Here is a 22,788-nt window from a genome sequence, read left to right on the forward strand (position 1 = left end):
TCTGTTGGCATAATAAAACTCAATTGGTAAGGGTATGGTTGGCTGTTTTTGTTTTGAAGGGAATCCAGGTCAAACGTCAAAGTCACTTCACAATTAAATAACCAGAAACAGAGCACCTGGTTTGACCACACTGTGCATATATATATAAGTGAAAAAAGTCAAACATTTACATAACTAATATATACTTTGATATAACATAAAAATGTGTATAGGTATGTGTTTCTGAATCTATAAGGAACAGTAAAATTTTGTATGAAATGCACACTAATGGAAGACGGAGTCACCAATTTATTAGGCATACACTGATACCAATATCATCCCCCTACAATAAAAACTGCTCTCTGTTTATGCTGAATTTGTATCAGAGATGTTTCAATCTATGCTGAGGTAATTCTGAGCCTGTTTTGTTGGACATTTTGTTACACTGACAGATGCTTTTCTATGTCCATTTACATTCACAAGGGAGGAGGAAAGGTCAATAATGAGATATTACTGTTATGAAATGTATTGTCTGCTAAAGCATCTAGGACATTTAATTGCTCTAATGTGTTTATGTTTCCATCTCATAACAGATGAGCTAAAAAAACTATATCTACTCAGAGCTTTGGGATCTAATGCCAACACATTTGAATGTCTTTTGGAAATATTTTCATTTTAGTGTCTGATACGTACACTATTCTTGTATTAGGTTATGTTTTCTGTAGTTGTAGCTTGTGTCTGTGTTTGGTTGTGTTGTTTTATTTTGCAGCCTTCAAAATGCTACACATGTTGTATAATTGGTGATGCTTTCTTAGTTTGCTTGTGTTTTGCCTATTTACATGTGCTTTCCCAAGATGCAATACCTTGGGGCCTCACCAGATCAATAACGTCCTTTTATTCCGTTTAATCGTTAAACAGGTTTATGTTTTCCCGTGCCACATGTCTTAGCCCCAGACTTGGGATCAGTGCTGATAGCTCAGCCTACATAATCCCTTTACAGTTAGGACCCGCCCACCTAGTCTAATGAGTGACAGCCAGCTCCTCCAATGAGGCTGCGGCCGACTTTACTGGCCTCCTTCCTCCCCTCCTCCTCCTTTTTGTCCCGACTTTGTTGCTCTCCTGCCCTGCTAGTTCGTCTCCAGACTCACTGGGGAGCCCAAGAACATCTTGTACGTTTCAGCCATGGAAGGCGACAATATAATAATGCCGCTTTGAATTGAAGAGATTTTCCAAGGTAGGTTTGGTGGTTTAAAGTGTTTCAAACCGGGGAGGAAGGAATTAGCGGCTAGGAGGCTGTAAGCGTGTGGGGCGAAAAGTTTATCCGCCTCACTGCACGGGACAGAAGGGAGCAGGGGGAAATTTACTCCAGTGCTGGTCACGATGCTAGCTTGTCTGTAGCTTGTGTAGCACTCTGAACACCTGTTGTATAACATGCATTTTAATTATAGGTCTTATATTTATGCCTCCAACAATGTCTCATAAATTAATTGTATCATTTACTGCATTTTTATATGTGTTAATGAGATAAAATTACGTTAAAGTGGGTTGTTTCTTTCACTACTGATGAAAGGGACTGCTGTGGTTGTCTTTTTGATTCAGATTTAATTCAGGTAAGTTAATGGTGATAGCTGTAGGAAGAAATTAGCAGCACACTAACAATGTAGGCTATCAAATATTATAAAATGACTTTGACTTGATTTTAAAATGTGGGCTACTATTATTGTAAAATTGAATTAACATCTATTATTTGATAGACTCATAGCCTTGTGTGGCAAATCGTTTGTGAGCCCTGTGCAAGATTGAATTTAATTATTATTTTTTTTAATATGAATAGTAAAAGTGGAGTGGGTTCTCATTTTGCTTCTAGCTCTCAAACTCAAGCATGGAAACAAACTTGGCAGTCTGTAAATGAAGAACTGACATCACGCGTCACCCAAAAGCATTTGTTGATCTGTTAAAGCAGCAATGAAGGTTAATGCACTGCAAATAGATGCAGATATATGCAGACAGAAAGACAGAGACAGCAAGAGATGTGGAGACAGAGGGATGGGGTCTCACTACAGATGCGAGTTCCTCCAGCCACTGGAGTGATCAAGCCTTTAAATAGAGCTTAACAGGAATGCAAACAGGCCAAGCAGAAAGTAGAAGCCTGGGAAATTTCAGGACCAGGAGAATGAAGGTAGGTGGTAGAAAGAGGCAAAGACAAGGCTGTGAAGTCTTTAGCTCAAACTTAGCTCAGTATGGTCTTCTTTCTCAAAATTCCTGCCATTAAAAAGGAACTGTAGGTTAAAGTTCATGCTATAACGTCACTTAAAGCCATTAGGAAAGTCCGTGTTACAAAAGGTTACTTAGCTGGAAGGTTTATATGTGGGGTCTGTGCTCTCGGATCACGAGGGAGCGCTGCACGTTGCATATCAGTGGCAGAATTTGAACCTTGCTCACAAATCCTGTAATGTGACGTCACTGTACACTCCTGTTTATCAAACGGGCTGGTCTGTGATCCTTCACAGGCTGATACCAGGAAAAGCAGAATCACACTCAGTTTTATTGGCCAAGTGTATGTTTACTCAAACAAGGAATTTGACTTTGGCTTCTGGTGGCTCTGTATGTACTCACATAGGCAGCCATGCAGTCAAAACATCGGCACGACAACACGATGAGTGTTGTTGGCATGGCCTTCTCTATGTTTTATGATAGTGGATATAAGGGAATCCCAAGAGTACCCATTGTTTTCCGCTACCTCCATAACATAGTCTAAATGTAAGAGCTGTTTTTTCTTTTTACTTATTGGTATTTTTTAAAACAAATCAAGTTTAAAATATTTTTAACTTTCCTGTCACAGAACTGAGGTTCTTGACCTCATGACTTGTGACTGCTTTAGATGTTAAAGGAAGGAATTTAGTGATTCATTTAGGATTGTTATCTGCTGTTTTAAATGTAATTTACTCCAGAAATTATTGGTTTGTTTGGTCATCATCAGTTATTGGTTGGGTCAGTTTGGTACATATTTCCTTATTAAAGTTGCCCCATGGCATTTGATTGTGTGATTGGGATCAGCACAGTCACAAGTGACTGTGTTAACTTTCCTACTTGGTAGTAAGTGTCCTGTTTGCTTGAGAGCTGGAAGCGAAGAGTTCACATTTATATACTGTAGTTGGTTTGTTGTTGGTCGACCAGCTGGAGCTTATATTTCCTACTGTGCTCGCACATGTAGCAGTAAAGCAAAAATACAGAATTGTTTCAGCTACTCTTGTGCTGTTAATATCCAAGGTTTTTAGTGGTTCAAGGAAATGTTCCTTAATCTCTAGTTTGTCAAGACAGCTATCACAGTAGTAGAACATCAGCTATTCCACTCTGTTCACCACTTTACCACTGTGACGCTAACGAGAGACACTGTACATTTTGCTGTTTACCCTTGGGAAGTGAACCTAACCTTGGGTTAAAGTCTCTCTCTCTCGCTATAAAAAACCTTTTTTGCCTTTACAAATATTGTGACCAATGAAACCAGTGAAAACAATGTAGAAATACACTCACACAAACAAATGTGCTCCTTGGACTCAGTAGTTAGAGGTATCAAAAAAAAAAAAAGGGAAATCCATAGTGCTCACATTTCTGAGAGCAGTGATAGGCCTTAATTTGAGTTGACACATTTGGACGTGATCCTTTACAATGCAAGATACACAATGTAGTTTTGTGATAAAATGCCTTAAAGTTGTAAATTGTCTATACATTGAGGTAACTTAATTACATTTAGTTTGGGTTTGTGCAGTCGTATGTAGACAAGGTGGAAGCTTGTACTTATTTAGGTTTTGAGAGTTAAACCTAAGTGACACAACTTGTAAGTAAAAAAAAAAAAAAAGTTCATTGCTAGGCCTGTATTGATGCCTAGAACTGTATATTTTAACTAATTCCTCCTCTGTTCATTTTATTTGGCATAGTTCAGTTCAGCTAAACTCACCTCCAGATCCCCTTTTCTAGTTTGAGAAAGGCACTGTTATTCAGCTTGCCTCCTGCTTTGCTGCATGAGTCCCTGCAGACAGTTCTTGCTGGCAATCCAATCTCTGCACTAGCTCTGGCCAAAAACCACATGCATAGACACAAGTATGCATAGGCTCCACTTAGACCTTGACACAGATCCATGCGTGCACATATACATGCATAGGCAAAAACTCAGATGAGTAGTTTTGTGCGCATACGTTCACACATGTGCACAGAGCTAAACTCAGTCCAAACTTCCATGCGCTCTTCTCCACACTCATATTTCACTAGTCACACACGCAGGGCCCACAGCAATCAACTTTTAATTAGAGAGAAGGCAGTTCCAAGAGCTTGAATGCTGCTTGCCAGGTCTGAGGCCATACTGTTCTTGGTGTGTGTTTGTGTGTGAGTGAGAGACAGAAAGAGACAGCTCTTGATATTAAACCAACTCTGAGGGGCCTACATCAGGGTATGACTCTTTCTTTGTGTACTTTATTCATACTCATACTTAGGAAGAGCTTTGTTCAATTATACTGTTCTTTGAGGAGTTATACTGTGACTACTTACTACCACTGTGTTGCAGATTATTAATTTATACCTAACCTGGGTTCATTTTCATTTCTCCTTCTACCATTGTCTACATGTGCTGAAGTTCCAGAGCTTTGAGATTGCTTACCTTGTTTTACACATGTGTATGTAACATAGAGCCGTAAGGGAAGAAGCTGCAGCTGCAATTGTGTAATGGATCAGTTTCTAAAAGGATGTGCTCACTGTTGTCTTTTGGTTATTGTGGCTGCTAATAGACCTTGTCCATTTGTTTAGTTAATGTTCACACAGAGTAGAAGTAGCATATTCCATTTTGCTTTCTGTTTGCATTGCGTCTAGCACACAACTGAGTTTATGTGTCAAATGGGTTTGTTTTTACTATGGGTTATATGTTGGCCTTTCACACAGCCTGTAAGGTTGATATTGGTTCATAAGGTAGATGGCATTCGAGTATATCACAGTATAACAATACAGCAAAAGAATGGTAACACTTAAAATTTGTTTCTTTGTATGCATTTAGAACTCATGCTATAGAAATCACTCTAATAGAAATCTAGAAATTAGTCCTAAACTCTGTCCAGATAGGCTGTTACTTACATTTGCAGTTGTACAATTGTCTGGCAAATGTTTGTAAAATGGAATATAGTTATATGGGTGAATGAGAAGCAGTATCTCAAAATATAACGTGTCATTGTACTCACCATCAATGGACTGTGGTCTGACTGGATCACTGTTTCTGTCAGTCTTAAGCTGCCCTATTTTTATTTATTCATAAATGGTTTTTAAAGGAATTTTGGGTCTTTTTCTTTATGTAAATGTAGGCTCTTTTTTTAGGAAAGTATGCTTGTGGCTGGATACAGGAAAAGGTATTATTCCAAGCAAATGGACATTGAATAATAAAAAAAGAATTCTTTTGTCACTTGATTGAAATATTTAATCATGATTAATTGGATTGTTGTCTATGGTTAACTCGCGATTAATCACACTGTTGTCATCAATTCTAAACAGGGATGAAAACTGACTAAGTTCATTTCCTCAGCGCTAGCGTGTTTGTTTGTCCTAACGCTGCCTCCACTTTAGAGTTGTCCAGGTTTCTCTGTTGCAAGCTATCCAGTGTGGTCTGCCTTTGGTGAGGGAGGGGAGGGCTTTCTGCATCAGCGGTCCGCTTGGCCGGCAAGTGGTATTTGAGACTTGCCGTAATCCACTGGTCGCTCAATTCACATCAACAGTAAAGGCAAATAACTTTGGTCCTGTCGAGAAAACCATCTTGCGGTGCTTTGAGAGCTGAACCTGCCATTCAAAAGGTCATTTTCTTTATCCATTCTGCTCCATGAGTTTTGTTTCTGCTTGGCATCCACAACATTAATGCTGCATTGCTTCCTGATGCGTTAATCGCGTGTCAAAAAATTTTGTGGCACCGAAAAGAATTTGCGTTAACACGCTATGTTCTTGTTAACTTTCACAGCCCTATTAAAAAAAAAAGCAAAAACTCTTGATTGACCACAGAAAGAAAGCGAACAAGCACTCTGAGAACATTTTTAGCTAGTGGTAGGAGATACAGAGAATCCCAAACTTCACTTTAGAGGTTGTATGATGTTTGTATGACCAATTGATTGACCAGCGTACCAATGTGACATAAATTAATGGTCATATGTGTAAAAAAAAAATGCTGACAGATTGCTACAGTCTTGCCAGTGAAAGCAACATCTGTTAGGTTAGCCATGTATACTGTAACTGCTCTGTGCTGTGCAATGCTGACTGTGAAAAGAGCTTGGCAGTGTATTGGTCTGTGCTGGAGAAAAACGCTCTATTGATTGCTTTGGTCTACAACTCAACCTCGAAATCATGAGTGGTTACTTGCCAAACCAGCACGAAGAATACTGTGGACTGATTTACAAGCAGCTGTGGTAAAATGTACCAGCACTGCGGTTGCTTGGTGTTTACTCCTGCCCTGCAGGTGTTCATATTTACCGTCAGCATCACCCCGAAAATGTTCTGTTTGTGAGCCTGATGCCTAACATGAAATGTAGGCAGTTGTTCAGCTGAACACAGATCCACCATCTTGGTTTTTGAAGGGGTTCATAAATATGGACTCATTGTGCCGTCTCAGTGGGGTTTATTTTATTCAAATGTTAAGAGGTAAAGGGAAATTAGACAGATGGAGCACTTGTTATTGGCTTTGTTCACTGTAAGTAGTCTGGTTCATGTCTGTGGACATTTGGTAGTTTTCTGTATTTGGACGTCTTGTCATGTTGGTGAAGATGTTTTCTTAAGGAGCTTTGTGTTGAGCTCTCAGGGTCATTGTTACTGTGACTTGAAATAGAACTGGGCTTTGTGTGTTTAGTGTCCACATTTACAAGTGAAGGGAAAAAACCCCCGACACTTTGGAGTTATAGTTCTCCTTAACATATGGATTTTGTGAAGTGCATATCACTATTGATTGTTATCAAAACAACTGCTTTTAGACCCATAGAAGTGTGGCTTGTAGGCAGCTTTTGCTGGGTTTGGACTTGTGCAGTGCTGGCTTTTAGCTGGAAAGGATACAGCATAACCCTCAGGCAGTGTGGGTCATGTTGTCAGTGAGATTTAGAAATTAAGAGATGGCGCTAGAGGCCATCCTCCCCAGGCACTGGAGAAAAATGCATGCTGTTACTTAGGTTCATGGACAGATCCCAACCATGGAAGAAGTGGCTGATAATAAGTTTTAATATTATGTATCACTATATGTTTGGTCATCTCAAACAATGTACATGCGAGCAGCTTATTTTGCATGGGTAAATGAATTGGTACAAAAGCCTTTGTCATCACAAGAGGAAGAATCAGTTTTGAATACGAGGCCTTTGCACACCATATTATTTATGTATGCTACTATTTGCAGGGGGTGGAAATTGCAGTAATGCTTGTATCCTTTGAAGTGAAAAGTTTGCATAGAGCCAAATGCTTATCACTAACTTGACCTGGATGTTTGAACTTCCCTGTGCAGAATGGTGTCTGTGCAGAATTTTTCACATTCATCTCCTCTAAGGGGAAAGTAAATCTGTGCTCCGTTTAGATTAAATCTCAGTTTCACACCTGGGCACCAGGTGGTACAGATTTTGTGACATCATAGCTTGTTAGAAAGCCTGTCGTGGTCCACAGTTTGAATGTGTTCACAGTTGAGCATAAACTGTCATTAAAGCTATATTAAATAGGAGAGATGAATGATGGAGCTTGACTTGTCAGTTTTCTATGGATCTGCTTCTTTCTATGGTTCAAAGTCAAGTCAGGTGTGGTTGTCAAGTGAATACTTGTAGCTTGGGTAATTTTCTGTTCTATTGAGCTTGTTTTTTATGATGTACACGGATGGCATTGAAAAGATGAAAAGAAGCCCTGATATATCCAGTTGTGCTGACTGAGACCAGACACTAGATAGATGCCATTTTTATTAACTCTTTATGTGGCTCTCGACACAAAAATGTAACAGTGGGTGGCTGAGGATCTAGAGGCAACTTGTTTTTTGAAACTGTCTGCAACTAGGTCACTATTTTTACTGGAGTGGTTATGAATAATTGATAAACCTGTCGGTTTAAATTATTTGACAGTCAGTTATGATGTTGCAAAATCTCTCTGGGGTGGTAAAAGTGTGTGTGGAATGGTGGTGTTTAGGGGTGTGCGATACATATCGATAATATCTTAATTGTTGTTTTAACCTCTAGAGTCCCTGCGTCCTCATATGAGGACCGCACAGCTTGGGTTTCCAAAGCTCAGGACTCTAGAGGTTAATGATGTGTGAACTGATATTATTGTATACGTCACTCACTTTTCCAAAAATCAATCAAAAACACACTTTGATTCACTGCATCTTGTAGCCCAGTTGGATAGACCTAGTATCATGAATACATGGCCATTGCACCACAAGTTAAGCTAATGTAGCTGCAAATGCATTAGTCAAGTAAAAGAAAAAGAAACGAGTGAACAAACACCACCAAGAGCATTGCTATGTAATGTTATGTCATTAAATTAATTATTATAAACATGGCTCATCTTCACTTTGGCAAGACAGATGTTGCTCCAAAGACAAGAATTTGCCAAGCAACCTGAGAGCTTGTTTGATCATTTGCAAAGTAACCACGACACAGATTATTACTGGGCAGATCTCTCTGGGGTAGTAAAAGTGTCTGTGAGAAAATAAGTGGTTTTTTTTCTGTTAATATCATTAATAAGAAACTGTTAAAGGTCACAAATTATGCTTATTTTCAGGTTTAGCTCTGAGGATGGAAGTAGGTAGAGACTTTTGTCTTCGTTTGTGCAGAGTCAGTCCTCTGAGCTGTGTCATGTTGCTGTACGTCTGCTGCTCTAGTGAAAAAATCGTAATGGTGGACCGGTAGCACCAAAGCGGAGCTCAGTGGGAGGAGGATCCATAAAATGAACTCCCACATCATTTCATGAGGTCATAAAGAGATACAAATTTGGACAGAGTGTTTGAGCAGGGTTTTTACAAAAAAAAAAAAAAAAAAGCAAAAGAGGCTGGTACTGCTCTTTTCTCATGTTTTGTGTGCATCTACACACACCAGAAACCCATGTGAATGCCATAAAATGCTCTAAAAGTGAATTTTGCATAATGCTTGTCCTTTAATATTCTATTAACAAGAGTGACCTAGTACAATGAAATACTTGTGCAGGATTTAAAATATTGTCTGCTTATTGTTATTGACAACATCAAAGAAAATATTCAGATATCAAATTTTGTCAATATTGAACATCCCTAGTACTGTTATACAATTCTGCTGGAATCTCTGTGGAAGAAGAATATGAATCTGCTTCAATCTTATTTTTCCTCTCTTCTTCACTCCTTTCAGGCTTACTTCTCCTTCGCTCACACTTAGCCCTTCTTCTGTGCCGTGTTCCTCCCTCTTCTTTACCTGTCCCTTTTTTTTATTTGCTCTGTTGTTCATTATCTGTCTGCTCTTCTTGCCTTTCTATCCCTCCCTGCCTCTGCTGTGTGTGTTGTCTTCATGGAATGTTAGCATTCTTAAAGGGAGAATAAATGGTTGTTATCGAGCATGGTGATCATATCTGATTTGGCAGGCAAATGAAACAAACAAGAATGAAGCCAAGACTACACTAGCCAAGCATCTGCAACTGAAAATGATCAAATTCTCATCTTTTGCAAGCGATGAGGTGTATGTTTGTTTTTCTCCCCCCTTTCTAACCAGCCCTCGCCATCAGAATAAGCCTGATGTTGGAATACTGATACAGTATGTGCGGCCATTTAGGTATAAAGAATTGTAGAGGAATTGTTGCATTCTGGCTTCACATGATGTCATATTGTTTGATGAGGCCGAGAGTTGCTTCTGATGTGGTTGTGATGTTTGGCACCAGTGGGACCACACCTTGTCTTCTGGCCTTCCAATATGTGTACTCTGTATACTTGTGTAACAAAACTGGAACTGAACTCGCTGATAGTCGCTGTCAGCTCTCTTTATGCCAGATGTAAACAGGGTCTGTGGACGCCACATATGTGCAAGTTTGATAAGCCAGTTCTTTTACTGTAGTGCCATAGATTCATTAGTTTATGTAATTCTTCAGAAAAATATAGCTGTTCTTAAGCTCATTCAAGTAAAGAGTGATATTTGTACATTCATGTACATTTCAGGTTCAGTTAGACGTTCTTTGAAATGCTAATGTCATAGTCCTAATGTTTGAGTTCACACTTTATCACATTTACCTTGAATAAACAGGTGATTGGAGTTGGCCAAATATGGCCTGCAGCCTGCAGTTTATTGGAATTTTTCTGCTAAACTCAATGTGCTTTTGAAGGTTTTAAGGTTGGTTGCAATGAGTCAAACAGGCAGCGTTGACATTGGTGCATTTCAAAAATACTGCTTAGCACAAAGAAAACACAGCTTGGCAGGAATATCGATCCCTGCACTCAAGAATAGATGGATTGATATGATGATGGCCCTTAGCCTTTGTTTTGTTTTGCCATTTGTGGTGTTAAAACACATCAGACTGAGATTGGTTGTAGATGACAGTCAAGAGATATTGTGGCATGAAAGTATGCAGCTTCCTTCACTTTTATATACACATGTATTTTTTGACCAACATCTGAGGTAGAATAGAAACAACCTGATGTAAATGTGTCAACTGGCAGCACCTTGCATCTTTCAGAGGTTGAAGAAAACGCCTTTTCGGGTTAAAAACAAACTGTAGTTCTAAGTTAGCACTTTACTATAGAGCGATTCGGCAGCAGGACATTAAATCTAATTTTGAATGCCCATTGAATTATACACGTGCAGACTGAACAAAGGTCGCCGTGCTCCCAACCAAAACTAGTCCAATAAATTTGTTTGGCCAAGTGTCACATAGTGTATTAGATGAGCATCTTTGATGGCCATATGGACCCTGTTTGGCTAGTTAATGGTTCGTAGCTAGAGGGATTTCCTGAGTCAACATTGAGCTGCTATGTTAGATAACGTTACAGTGGGATATAGCTACAGCATGGGGGGGGGGGGCATCTTAACAAAAATGCAAATTTAGATCAGCTTTGATGTGAGCATGTAATATTAATGTCATAATATCAAAAGCTACACATCACCTTACTAAATGTGACTTTAAAAAACATATTCTGTTCAAACATAGATACATCATTTGGTAGAAGATGTCAGTCATGCAGTTAAACAGTGCCTTGAAATAGTGAGGTCATTTCTGGTTTGACAGATTATCACTCAAAATGTTCCTCCCTCTGCTTCTTTGGTCTTAAACATCCTTTTTAGTCTGTCTTCTGGACCACTCAAAACACACACACACACACGAGATACGTACATACAAACAGTGTCTCAGAATCAACAAACTGAAACAAAATCATGCAGTGCACTGTAAATCAACCCCCTATCTCCCATGCTATCTCAGTCTGCTGTTTGTGAGCCAGCAGTCTGATGAGGGCTTTTTCTTTATTTGAAGCTTGAAACTGTGTAGTTTGAATTGTCCAACAAATAATTCACATATTTAATGAGGTTGATGGTTTTTTTTTTCTGCAGAGGGTGTCTCTCAAAATTTAACCCACTTAGCCTGCTATTATAGTTCATATGGAATGTGTTTGCTCTGCTGTCTGGTTTTGTTCTGAAATGAACAGATACAGTTTCTCAGTACATATGATGCCTTGACTGAATAGTCCTGTTGTACTGTGGATCCTACAGTTGACACTGCCAACAAACTGTGTGTGTTTAACTTCAGCCTGGTGTATGGGGGCTGTTTGCTGCATGATCGTTTTGCCTGATCCACTCAGAGGGAGTTTCATTCAGCTTGGCATAAAAACCAAACCACCAAAAGATTTTTTTTTTTTCCAGTTTTTAATGGTGGTTTACAGTTGATTTTTGTAATGATTTGTGGTAGCCCACCAGTGATACTTTTTCTCAAGTGCACAGGTCTGCATCTGAGTCGTTCTGTGGCTTTTTTTTGGTGCCACAAAATGTTGAAACAGTGAAAATATGGTGTGCACAACGGAGTAATACAGGTTTAACTGAGTTAATTCAGTTGTGACCCAACCGGTTTGCACTGTAGTTTTATGTTTCCGCCCATTTACATCTCCTCAAAGGTTTCCTCCGGTTTCCTCGTTGTCAAAAATTTAAGAAGACTTTTCCTGTCACTATTCTTTTTTTTTTATACCTCCTTCATGGAAGTTATCAAAATCATTTTTGTTTGAAATGTGACACACATACGGGTGGCAATGTTTGTCACTGGACCAGATTTGATCCACAATCTGGATCTGACAGTCCTTTAAAATTAACATTGAAAGCCATATTTAATGCATATTTTCTGCCATAACTTGGCCAATAATGAAGATGGAACCCTGAAACGTTCAAGTAGGATGCACAGTATAACTACCTATCATACCCTAAAAGATAATCTGGATCCAATCTGGATCAAGAATCTTAGGACACATTTTGTGTTGTTTTCATTTTTCACAAGGGGCACATTGACGTGAGCAATGTTGTGCTTTGGCAGAGGTACATGCACTCTCTGAGTGCTCTTGTTTGCATTGTATTTTACTCTGTATTTCTTTAGGTGTTCTTTTTGTCTCTCTATTCTACTTTCTACTTTATTCAGTTTCTCTGGCCTGCCACTTTTTTTCTCTTTTCTGTTTTTTGCCTGCCCATCACCCCTCCCCCCTTTTGAGCCCTCTTTCTATGTTCACTTCTTTTCCCCATCTCTCTCAGTTCCAATCCCATTGCTCCATCTGCAGTGAATTAAACGTAAGCTATACCAAGGGAATATGATTAAGAAAAAGGCGAAACACTGGGATAACATTACTGCCTGTGGTCAGATTATGCAATCTCATCATGGTTCTAACTTACTTTTGAATTTACACAATTGAAAAATGAAATACAGCCTACCTTAACTATAAGCTAGACCTATTTGATAGTTTTCTTTGTTTTCACTTTTCCATTTGGTTTGATGCCAAGTGCTCATTATTTTGGTTTGTTTTTATGATTATTGTTTTGTTTTAAGAGTCAAAGCTTATTGTCCTGGTGTCTTTCCAGCGTACTTACTATGAAGTGGTGGTTGTATTTTCTTGCTCCACTATGGTGACTGTAGGAATGTACTTTTGAACCTCTGTATCGTGTTTTGTACTAACCAAAATGTGTCTGTAGTATTAAGTACACAAAGCTGCCAAGTACTGGTCAGATGCATAACCCATCCATCCATTATCGATATCGCTTATCCTAACCAGGGTTGTGGGGGAGCTGGAGCCAGTACCTGATGGGTAGGAGGCAGGGTACTCCCTGGACAGGTCACCAGTCTGTCACAGGGCCAACACTTAGAAGATTCATAACTTTGTTATCTTATTCTTTGATCAGGCTTGTTCTTATTTTAAATCAAAGTTTAGTCAGTTTTATAATGTTTGGTTTAGAAATAGGCCTGTGCCATATCGCACGTTTACAGTATACTGTTATAATTCCTCCCCATGATAGGAATCGGTCATCTCATGATATTGATGATATGCGTGATAATGTCAGTATACATAGCCTTATGTGTCATCTCACATGTGCCCTATAAAAAGAACAAGCATGGCAAAAGGCAGAGCTAACCCCTTAGAACAATTAATTCTGAAAAAAGAGCTGCTTCTGCCATTTGAAAATGGTTTGGCAACAGGAGGGCAGACGTGATTCAAACATTCATGATCGGCAAATTATATCAGAATCCCATACAAAGGGTGGAAACATAAAATTTGTTCCACCCCTCAAGCAAAAACACCAGTCAGAATTTGAGGAAAGCCAGAAGTTTGTCGAGGTGATAATGAGAGATGTTAGACCAACAATAAGTAAGCCAGCTCCATTAATTCTGTAGGTATTGTCGGCGATAAAAAAATGCTGGAACAAAGTGACAGAGGATGGGTCATTTTACTCAGCCAGAGACATGATGCCAAACAAAACTGTTTACAAGAAGGCATGTGTGAATAATTTCATATTCTGTTTTTTTTTGTCTACTTATTTGGTATAGTTTATTATTTGATGGTCAATCCTAAGTCTTACTTTTTGGGTAACTGTTTGTTTGCACAGCTGTTAAGACCGTATGCTGATGTGACCTGTGTGATTTATATTATTGCAAAAATAGGTAAATACCATGGTATAGTTTTTAGTTTATATTGCCCAGCGCTATTACGAAATGGTTTGTACAGGTGGCTGTGTTTGGACAAAATATATTATTTGTGAACTTTGGCTTCTTTTATTAAATAAGGGTTTTATAGTTTAAAGTCAGTTATCATTAGTCACTATTTGTTCAGTATTTGTTACAAAATGCATCACTTCCTGTTTGCCATTAGATTTTGTCTATGGAAGGCCAATAATGTAAATCTTTTTATGGACTAAACAGTGTTAAACAGGTATTTGCTTTGAGATGGCATTGAGATTATTCCGTATTTCTGTCTGTAGCTTTCATTATTCTTTCTCTCTTTTCCAATAGCATTTTTGAACAGACAGTAGTAAAGAAGAAAGCATCACTTTCTCATTTTTATCTTCTCATATGATAGTTTTTTAGCTGGTTTGGAATGTGCTGAGACTTCTAGTTTGTTTCATTGTTCCCTTGTGTATATGGGAACAACCATTAAAGAAAGAAATATGGGAACGACCAGTAAGGTGCATTGAAACACAGTTGAGTTCACCCTGCCTGTCTGTTCTGTTTCATTATATTATTCACTTGTGGTTCATCATTTTTCTCCCCCCCATTTTTCTCTAACTCTATATCTGTATTTTATTGTCTTTTACCCCTTTCTGTCGTCTCCATTCTGTTACCTCCTGAATTCCCTACCTCTCTTTTCGTCATGCTGAGACAGTCAGCCCGTCTGTAGTAATAAGGAAAGCATGGTGTTCCCAGCAAAGTGACTCATCTTTCTGGTGAACAGGGATCACGTGTGTGTCTGTGTGTGTGTGTAGAATGGTCAAAATGTGTCTGTGTGGGTGGTAGTGGGTGGGTTTTTATGTTTTGTGTGTGTGTGGGTGTGGGTGTGTGTATGCCCTAACATGTTTGTGGTATTTGGGTGTATACTGTATATTTCCCATGGTTTTTCCTTCCTGCTTAACACACGGCAAAGGCTCTTCGCTGTCTCTGTTAAAGGTCATCTGTTGGGGAAGTCGAACACACATGTACTTGCACATACACAAACACGCTTGGAACGAATATAGTTCCCTGAGGGAAAAAATATTTCTTTTACTGGCTCACATTTATATTACTTCTTTATCTCTTTTTTTTAGCTTTATCCATTGCTTGTGGCATAGTCGCTGCATGTCTTAGGAAGGTATGCCAAATGTTGTTTTTAGAATTACTGAGGCCACTCAAAAATGCAATCATTGGGATATGATACTGTACACACTATGGGACAGTTTTTCGCAACTTTGTTTGTCTGCCTTCTAACATTCAGCACACCCTAAAAATATTTATGTTAATAGATAAAGGAGTTAAGAGGTTTTTTCCACTGTGGCCTCCGTCACTTTGTATGTATAATGTGTTCAGTAAAGACCTGAAAGATCATGACTGTTTGTGCTTTATCAGCTTAGAAATATTGTGATTGTTGATGTTTATTACTTTGGTGAAGATCAGGTCACATTTCATGACCAATTTATGCAGAAAACCAGGAAATTTCAAACAGTGCTGTTACTTTTTCTTGCGACTGTAGCTCCACTGGTTTGGAGGTGAAAAGGGGACTTCAGTGAGTTGACTGTGGGCAAAACGTTGGTCTTCATCATTCAGAGAGCCAGTGTGCCTCTTCTTCAGATACTCTAGCATAACCTATGTGCTCCCAGTGAAATGCACTTTGGAGGTTTTTGGTCATGAAGGTGTTTCCATCACACTATTGTTCAAGCCACCATGACCAGCACTGGGCTGTGAATCGGCTTTTTGGAAGAGCCGTAGGATTATTTTATTTTATTCCATTTGGGGAGCCAAGAGAGGTTGAGACGTTCTGCTCGAGTCGCCTGGAGAAACATGCAAGATCAAGAACAACATCAAAGTTGTTGGCAAATAATTTGGTCATTGATTTTTATCTGACTACGTCGACCATTCATTACACCCTTAGTCTCCATCACTGGCAGATTTTGTTGCATGTGTGTGGTTAATGAGCATTGTTGCTGACTAAAGTAAAATGTAACCTCTTCCCTGGTGTGATCCACTCTGTGAACAGCTTACAGAGGAGAGGATGGAGAGATGTATCAAACCCCAGGTTACAATTTGTGGCAATAGTGTAAAAGTAAAGAATGATCTACATTTGATTAGCTTTATTTTAGTCGCTACTGATCCTTTAAAGTGTTCCCTGATTGGACTTCTCTAATAGTTTGGTTAGATATTGGTTTGTTGAAGCATGATAGGTGTTATCTGAGCCTCTAAGATGCTTAGAGTTTTGAATTAATTTGCCCTACTGCAATGTGATAGTGTCACTGTGGACAAATGACAATATTCCTAAAGTCAAACATGTTTTTGTGTATATTCATGTGTGTGGGTTTCTCAGCACCGCACAGAACAACAGTCATGAACTATCTGCTCAATGTCTTTATAATTGTTCCCAGCAGCATCAGCATGGCGCCAGTCTATGTAAGTGGATGTGCACGTGCACACAAAAACGCAATCACAGCTAACAGCAAATCATCAGAGTGTGGCAAACTGAACTGGGCAGAGATTGTCAGCGAGCCAACCTGCTGGCTTGTTGACTTGGATGGAGTTCGGTAAAGCTATGATCAGCAGATTATGTATGTGAATGTTTTTGTGTGTTTGTGTGTGTTTGCGTGAAAGTGGTTTTGACAACAACCCATCCATTGATGCATGGCCGATCCATTTACTGTGGTTAGAATTTTAGCAGGCAGCACAGAAAGCAAAAGCTGCTATTTTAGTCATATAATCACAGTTCCACATTATTACATCAAATTATCAAGATTTAATGTTAGCATTACACATACCTTTTCTGTGTCCTCCCTATTCGTGTTTTGGTCTCAGGCCATCTGACTCGATGCTTTTTTTCTTTCCGTTTTTTTTTTTTGTACTCTGTTTCAGATGGCGGTTTGGCTGTGCATGGCCAGTAATTGATCACACAGAAAATATGTGTGTGGTGTGTGTGTCTGTGGCTGTGACTGCTTGTATGTAAGGACTTATTGGATAACAGATCTGGATGTGTAGGTGTATGTTTAAAGAGCTTGTCATTGGCTCGCTCAGTGCAGCAGACCATCATCTTCCTCTGGCTACCAACAGTTCTGACTGTTCTGCTCCATTTCAGATATTGAAGCAAACAATAGAAATCACAATACAAAAAAAGTATATATGAGAATGTTCATATATGCAGTCACACACTCTTAGGCTGGTGATTTTTGTCAGACTACAGTGGCAGATATGTTGACAGCTGTTTAGGTCAGTATAATGATGACTGGGAGTCCATCCGAAATAGGACACTATCGCTATGGAATTTTCCAGACCACAGTTATAAAGTGCTGCGGTTTACGGTAATATTCTGGTCCTGCAAGCTGACTGCAGTTGAATGTCCTCCAAACAGTTAAACATGATTAAACACAGCCAAATATATTGAGAGGTGAGATCACATCTTCAGTTGATTTTGTTTGTGGGAAAACTTTCCATTGTCACCTTTTTGCACTTGGTTCATTTAGGTTGTCTCTTTACATTTCCAAGAAAACCAGAGTTTGTCTCCAGAACTTTAACCTTTCTGTAGCTGGCTTGGTTAACCTTCCTGTTACTATTTAACTGTACCTCAGGTGTCTTAGTTTACTGTCAGCCAAACCATGCTGGACTTAGCCCCACGAAGCATCTTCTCTTTGGTAAATGCCAGTTCAGTTGCTAAGTAGGCAATCATAATGTTTCAGTCAGTTGTACACATTAAAACAGCCATATACGTACAAAAGAGTAAGAAGCTCCAAGCTCCTTCCTCACCACAGCTGGCTAATCATCACATGGAGTGGGTGTGATTGTTAGATTTTCAGTTTCTGTAAGTTGCTGACATCAGAAAGGTGTGGGGTGAGTAAGCAGTATCCAGCTGCCCTGCAAGAACGTCTGATAGAGACTTAGGGTGCCAGTATACTCTATTAATTACTAAATACTAGCATATTTGCATACATGCTTACATGGAGGCTGCTTAAAATAAAACCATTCATAAGTGCGTAAAATAAAAATCACCCTAACACTTGTCAGCAGATGCACAGAAGCGAAGCTGGGCGTCTCACTGGATATTCCTCCTCTTTATATTGCAAAGTGACATCCTTTGTGCAGATCAAGCTTTGTTCCCCAATCTGTAAAATGAAGATTAGACGTAGCCAAATCTTTTTTGTGTTTTATCAGATGCCATCAGTTTCTTTTCTTTGCATAGAAACTTTGCTTGTGCTTAGTATAGGCCAAGATGAAGCACTTAATTTAGAAGTATGTTTGCTTTCTGTGGTTCAGTTTTACAGTAATAATGTGACAGGTGTTATGTCCAAAACAACAGTGAATTCTTTGACGGTGTATTTCTTCTCCCAGTGAGCAGTTCACTATTTGCTCAGGAGATTTAACTACAGATCCTGTGGTTAGTAGTGTGACTTTGCTAGTGGCAGATCTTCCTTTTTCAGTGCTACTATGGCTGTGTATATTGGAGACAGAAGACTCAAACCCTGGCTGCGGTTTTCATTAGCATATGGAGGTGTTTACTGTGGCACTGTTTGCCGGCAGACAGTGCCAGTAGTTTTTTTTTTTTTTTTTACATGTTCCTGCTAAGCAATGCAATATAAACACAGAGGAAGGTTGTATGTCTGTGGTTGGGGTTATGCAGTTGTCATCTAGTATACCTTTTCCTTCATCACAGATCTTCCAGTTAGGGATAACTCTTTAACGCTGCAGAATTTAATAAGTCACCAGATGTCTGCACACTTCCTATAGAGGAAAGAGTTGGTACCACAGAAATTCAACTGACTCCAGAATAACAGCCATAGCCGGGAACATCCGACATCAGCTATACTTTTGTTGATCATCAGTTACAGCCAATTTAATTTCCCTTCTTACTTGTTTCCTTGCCATAATAGTGATTTGCCAGATGGAATCCAATCTCAGGTTAATTCTCTGCAACTTTTATTTCAAAGACAACTGAAATGATAATTGTTCCTGATGATACCTCCAAAATAAAACTGGGTAGTTTTTAAGGCTGCAAGTGGCCAATTTCTTGTCTATAAAATGTCAATGTGGTGAAATATTTCCCTTTTTTTCCAGCCCCTTTTTTTCTGACAATGATGGTAACACGTAATCAGAATTGCTGTTGATTATTTTCCAGGCAGTAACCTAATAAATTATTGACTTTCTCCTCTGCTAGCGTTGGTTACTCATCAGATCACTACGTGAGAATGAAAGGTGCTAGTAAAACTGCATGCGTGCAAGCTGACAGTGAGTATTGTGCTCCAGTTAAGTTGCTCAAAGTGTCAAATAGCACTAGGTTTGACTAGTTGCTTGCCTTTTTGATAGGTTATTGATTTGTCATTGAACTGAAGAGCTTTTGTGAGCTCAGTAGGGGATCCATTGCATAACCATCACAGTGGGTCAAATCAAAGACTCACTTGCTGGAGGCATGTATGCATAATTTTACACTTTCTTCTGGTGTGTGTGTGGTATTTGATGCTCTGTATAGTGTGGCTATTTCATTACAGTGATGAAATCTCTCTTTAACCTGTACACATGCAGATGTATAGCCACCGACACAAATGTACTCATGGATAACTTTCAGGGATGTTTGCAAATGTGTGTCCAGATGTGTGTGTGTGTGTGTGTGTGTGTGTTTAGTTCAGCCTTCACCTCATTATGCATTTCAGTGTGTCTTTGTTTATATGTGAGGTTGGCTTCACTATTACAAACTGTGCTAGCTGGATTGTGGGCTTTGTTCAATTGTGTCTCTGTGTGTGAATAGCTGGCATATGGTAGCCATCTTGCCCTGGCGGAAAAGCTGGAGGAAATTCCAGCGTTGTAGAGCTGAGGCCAAGATACTGTCACTACGCACACATTTGTCTCTCTGTAGTTGTGAGGACACTCACTGGCATGATGCATTCCATATTCTCTTACCCCAGCTTTAACCTACACAACTAAATGCAGCTCTTAAACTAAACTGGATTCTAGGTTTAATCCTAAATTGTGAGGATGAGTCTATGTCCTCACAACAAAACTCACTCACAACTGTGTCCACCTTAGAAAGAGGTATTTCAGTGCCTGTAATGGTGGAAATTCAGTACACCTCCTAGTAGACAACAGAGAAAACAAATGACTCTTTTTGACAGTTTTTCAGTACAGTTTTCTCTGAATTTGTATATTTCTATGAAACACTTGCTATATAGGCCTGTAATTGGCAAAACCCTTTAAAAATGTGTATTGTCTAGCCTATGCAAACGCATGAGAGAACAGGTGAATTTCTTTGACTTTTAAACCTTATATTTGGCACCTATATCCTGGAAATTAGTACTTTGAAATGTTTCCTTGAGTATTTAAAATGTGTTTTTTTTTATCTCTGTCTTTTTTTTCTGTATCTCTTTTCTCCTTCACTCGCCAGATACTTCAGTACTGTATTGGCTTCCTTGGAAACAGGTTTCGTAGGCTTATCACCTGTTCTTAACCCCCTCAGGCACACAACCTCATATTTTTCCACTGTTTCCTTATGTGGTATGTACTCAGGACCTTGTCCACATTGGATGATTTTGATTTAAGAGCCTGACTGAACCCTTCTCTGCCCGTTTTCCCAACAGTGCTTGATCCTAATAACATTTATCTTTCTCTCTGTATGTTATCTCTGTCTTCTGTGATTTTCTTCCTCTTTGATTTAAACTCACACTGGCTGTTTGTAGGTTCTCACTTGGATCAGTATGTGAATTTTATGTTGCTTGACACGGCAGTGTTACTTTCCATTTAGAAGTTTAAATATCTGAATGTGAAGATTTATCATGATTTTTATGGAAATAGTCATTTAACTTTTTTTTTTTTATTAATTATATACATGTATATTATATACTATTCAGCAAATGTGGACATCTCATTGTTCTTTTCAGTGAATTTTCACAGACAAAACGGTAAGATGGAGTATTAAGGTCTGGACAAAACCAGGGAATGACTGATCTCTTGACTTGTCATGCATTACACCTTTCTGATGAGATGATCAGACTTGACTGCATGAGTCATAATCAAGCACTTGGGCTTCAATGCTGCAAAGTAAAATATCTCATCAGGACACAAAGAAATTAAACAAATGCCAGACAAAATATAACAGCAGCTGAAGAAGCTGAATGTAATTGGCAAAAAGCCAGAGATGTTCATCGTTTTCAAAATGCTAATTCTGAGTTAAGTCTGAAGTCTTACTCATGCTGGCCTTTTCTGTGCCAGCTATGCCACTTCCTGTTTGGTGCTGGAGAGAGCTCACCTGTTGGTTGTTTACGATGTTCACGTCACTTAAAGACTTGTGATAACAGTAAAGAACAGGAAGAGGGTTCAAGAGAAGTAACAGTGAGAATAAATGGAGTGCACACATCTTAACATTGAATGTCTTTATGGCACACATCTTTATCAGTGGACATACACTTGTGCAAAAACACAGTGTTAGCAGTGTTGTTATTGCCTGGAAAGGTCAGATGGACTGAGTGCGCAGTAGTTGCCATAGTCACCTGAGTAAACGCCAGCACCATTGTAGTCCACCCACACCATTTTGGCTTGACCTCCTGATGTTGTTGGTTGAGTGCATGGATACACTGGTAGACACACACACAAACACACACTGTCCATACTAGCCACACTGTGTTCTCTCACATCCACATGCACTTGTATCACTTACCTAGTCAGCTAATCTCTCAACTTATCATCATTTCCTTTGTCTTGAGCACACGCGTCCACAAACACAAACAAATACACAAACATGACTGCACACTAATGACCAAATTGCGCGGGCAGTAGACTAAATTAAACATCAGTCTTTATTAATCTGTAATTTATGACATAAACTCTGGTGATCTGTCCTCATGAACAGGATATCCTGCAGTAATTTATGTCACCAGAAAGCAAAACAGTGATTGAGTGTAAGTGTGTGTACAGAGAATGTTGTTAAAGAAACTAATCTGACTAAATAGACATTAATCTGACTCCAGAGATGTTTGTGCATGGTTTTATTAGCCTGTTCTTGTACACTTTTAACTTTTAACAACTACAGTATATTTGCGGCCATCTGTCAAGTTTGCCCTGTATCCAAGTCCCCTGTCTTTTTCTTTCTCCTCCCCCCTCCTTCCTTTCTTCTCTGTCTTTCTCCCCTCTCAATGTCTTATTTTTCTCTTCTAAGCTGACTGAATAGGCAGTGGCATGCCAGAATGTGAGTGACTCACTGTGTGGGATTGTGCTGCCACAGAGAGGACTGGTTAAAAGAGAGCTCTTTTGGATCAGATCACTCGTCATTGGTGTGCGCACACCTCATTTTACTATGAAGTGTTTTTATCCTCAAGTTTGGAATTTCTTTTGCCAACAAGTCTCCTCTCCTTATGCCTTTCCTCAGCACTCCTGTTACTGATTTTCTTTTTGTCAGTACTTCTAGGCACTGCTATTGTTTTTATGTTCAGTTTCTCTTAATAATTAATCGCTCTGGTTCTGGTCTAGGTTTGCTGTTTGGGGGTTTTGGGACTTGTCTTGTTTTTCATCTATCTGCATGTGGGAGGATTTGCATTATTGGTGCATCCTGGTGACAATATCCATGGCTACATTCCCCTGTCTATTCAGATTCTTGCTGGAAGAGTTACAGTAGAAAGGTGACTGGTGTGGGTGAGTCAGAGA

General features: G+C 39.2%; 1 protein-coding gene across 1 annotated transcript in view; it reads left to right on the forward strand.

Annotated features, from left to right (window-relative positions):
* Nucleotides 1–1,102: 1,102 nt before the first annotated feature.
* il11ra (interleukin 11 receptor subunit alpha) overlaps nucleotides 1,103–22,788 on the forward strand; it is a 43,908-nt gene continuing 22,222 nt past the window's right edge. Inside the window, exon 1 of the mRNA XM_020601146.1 lies at nucleotides 1,103–1,213. The gene's annotated coding sequence lies outside the window, so the exon portion shown is untranslated. The remainder of the gene's footprint in view (nucleotides 1,214–22,788) is intronic.

The sequence above is a fragment of the Monopterus albus genome, unplaced genomic scaffold, assembly GCF_001952655.1.
Source record: "Monopterus albus unplaced genomic scaffold, M_albus_1.0 scaffold50.1, whole genome shotgun sequence".
In the NCBI taxonomy this organism is placed as follows: Eukaryota; Metazoa; Chordata; class Actinopteri; order Synbranchiformes; family Synbranchidae; genus Monopterus; species Monopterus albus.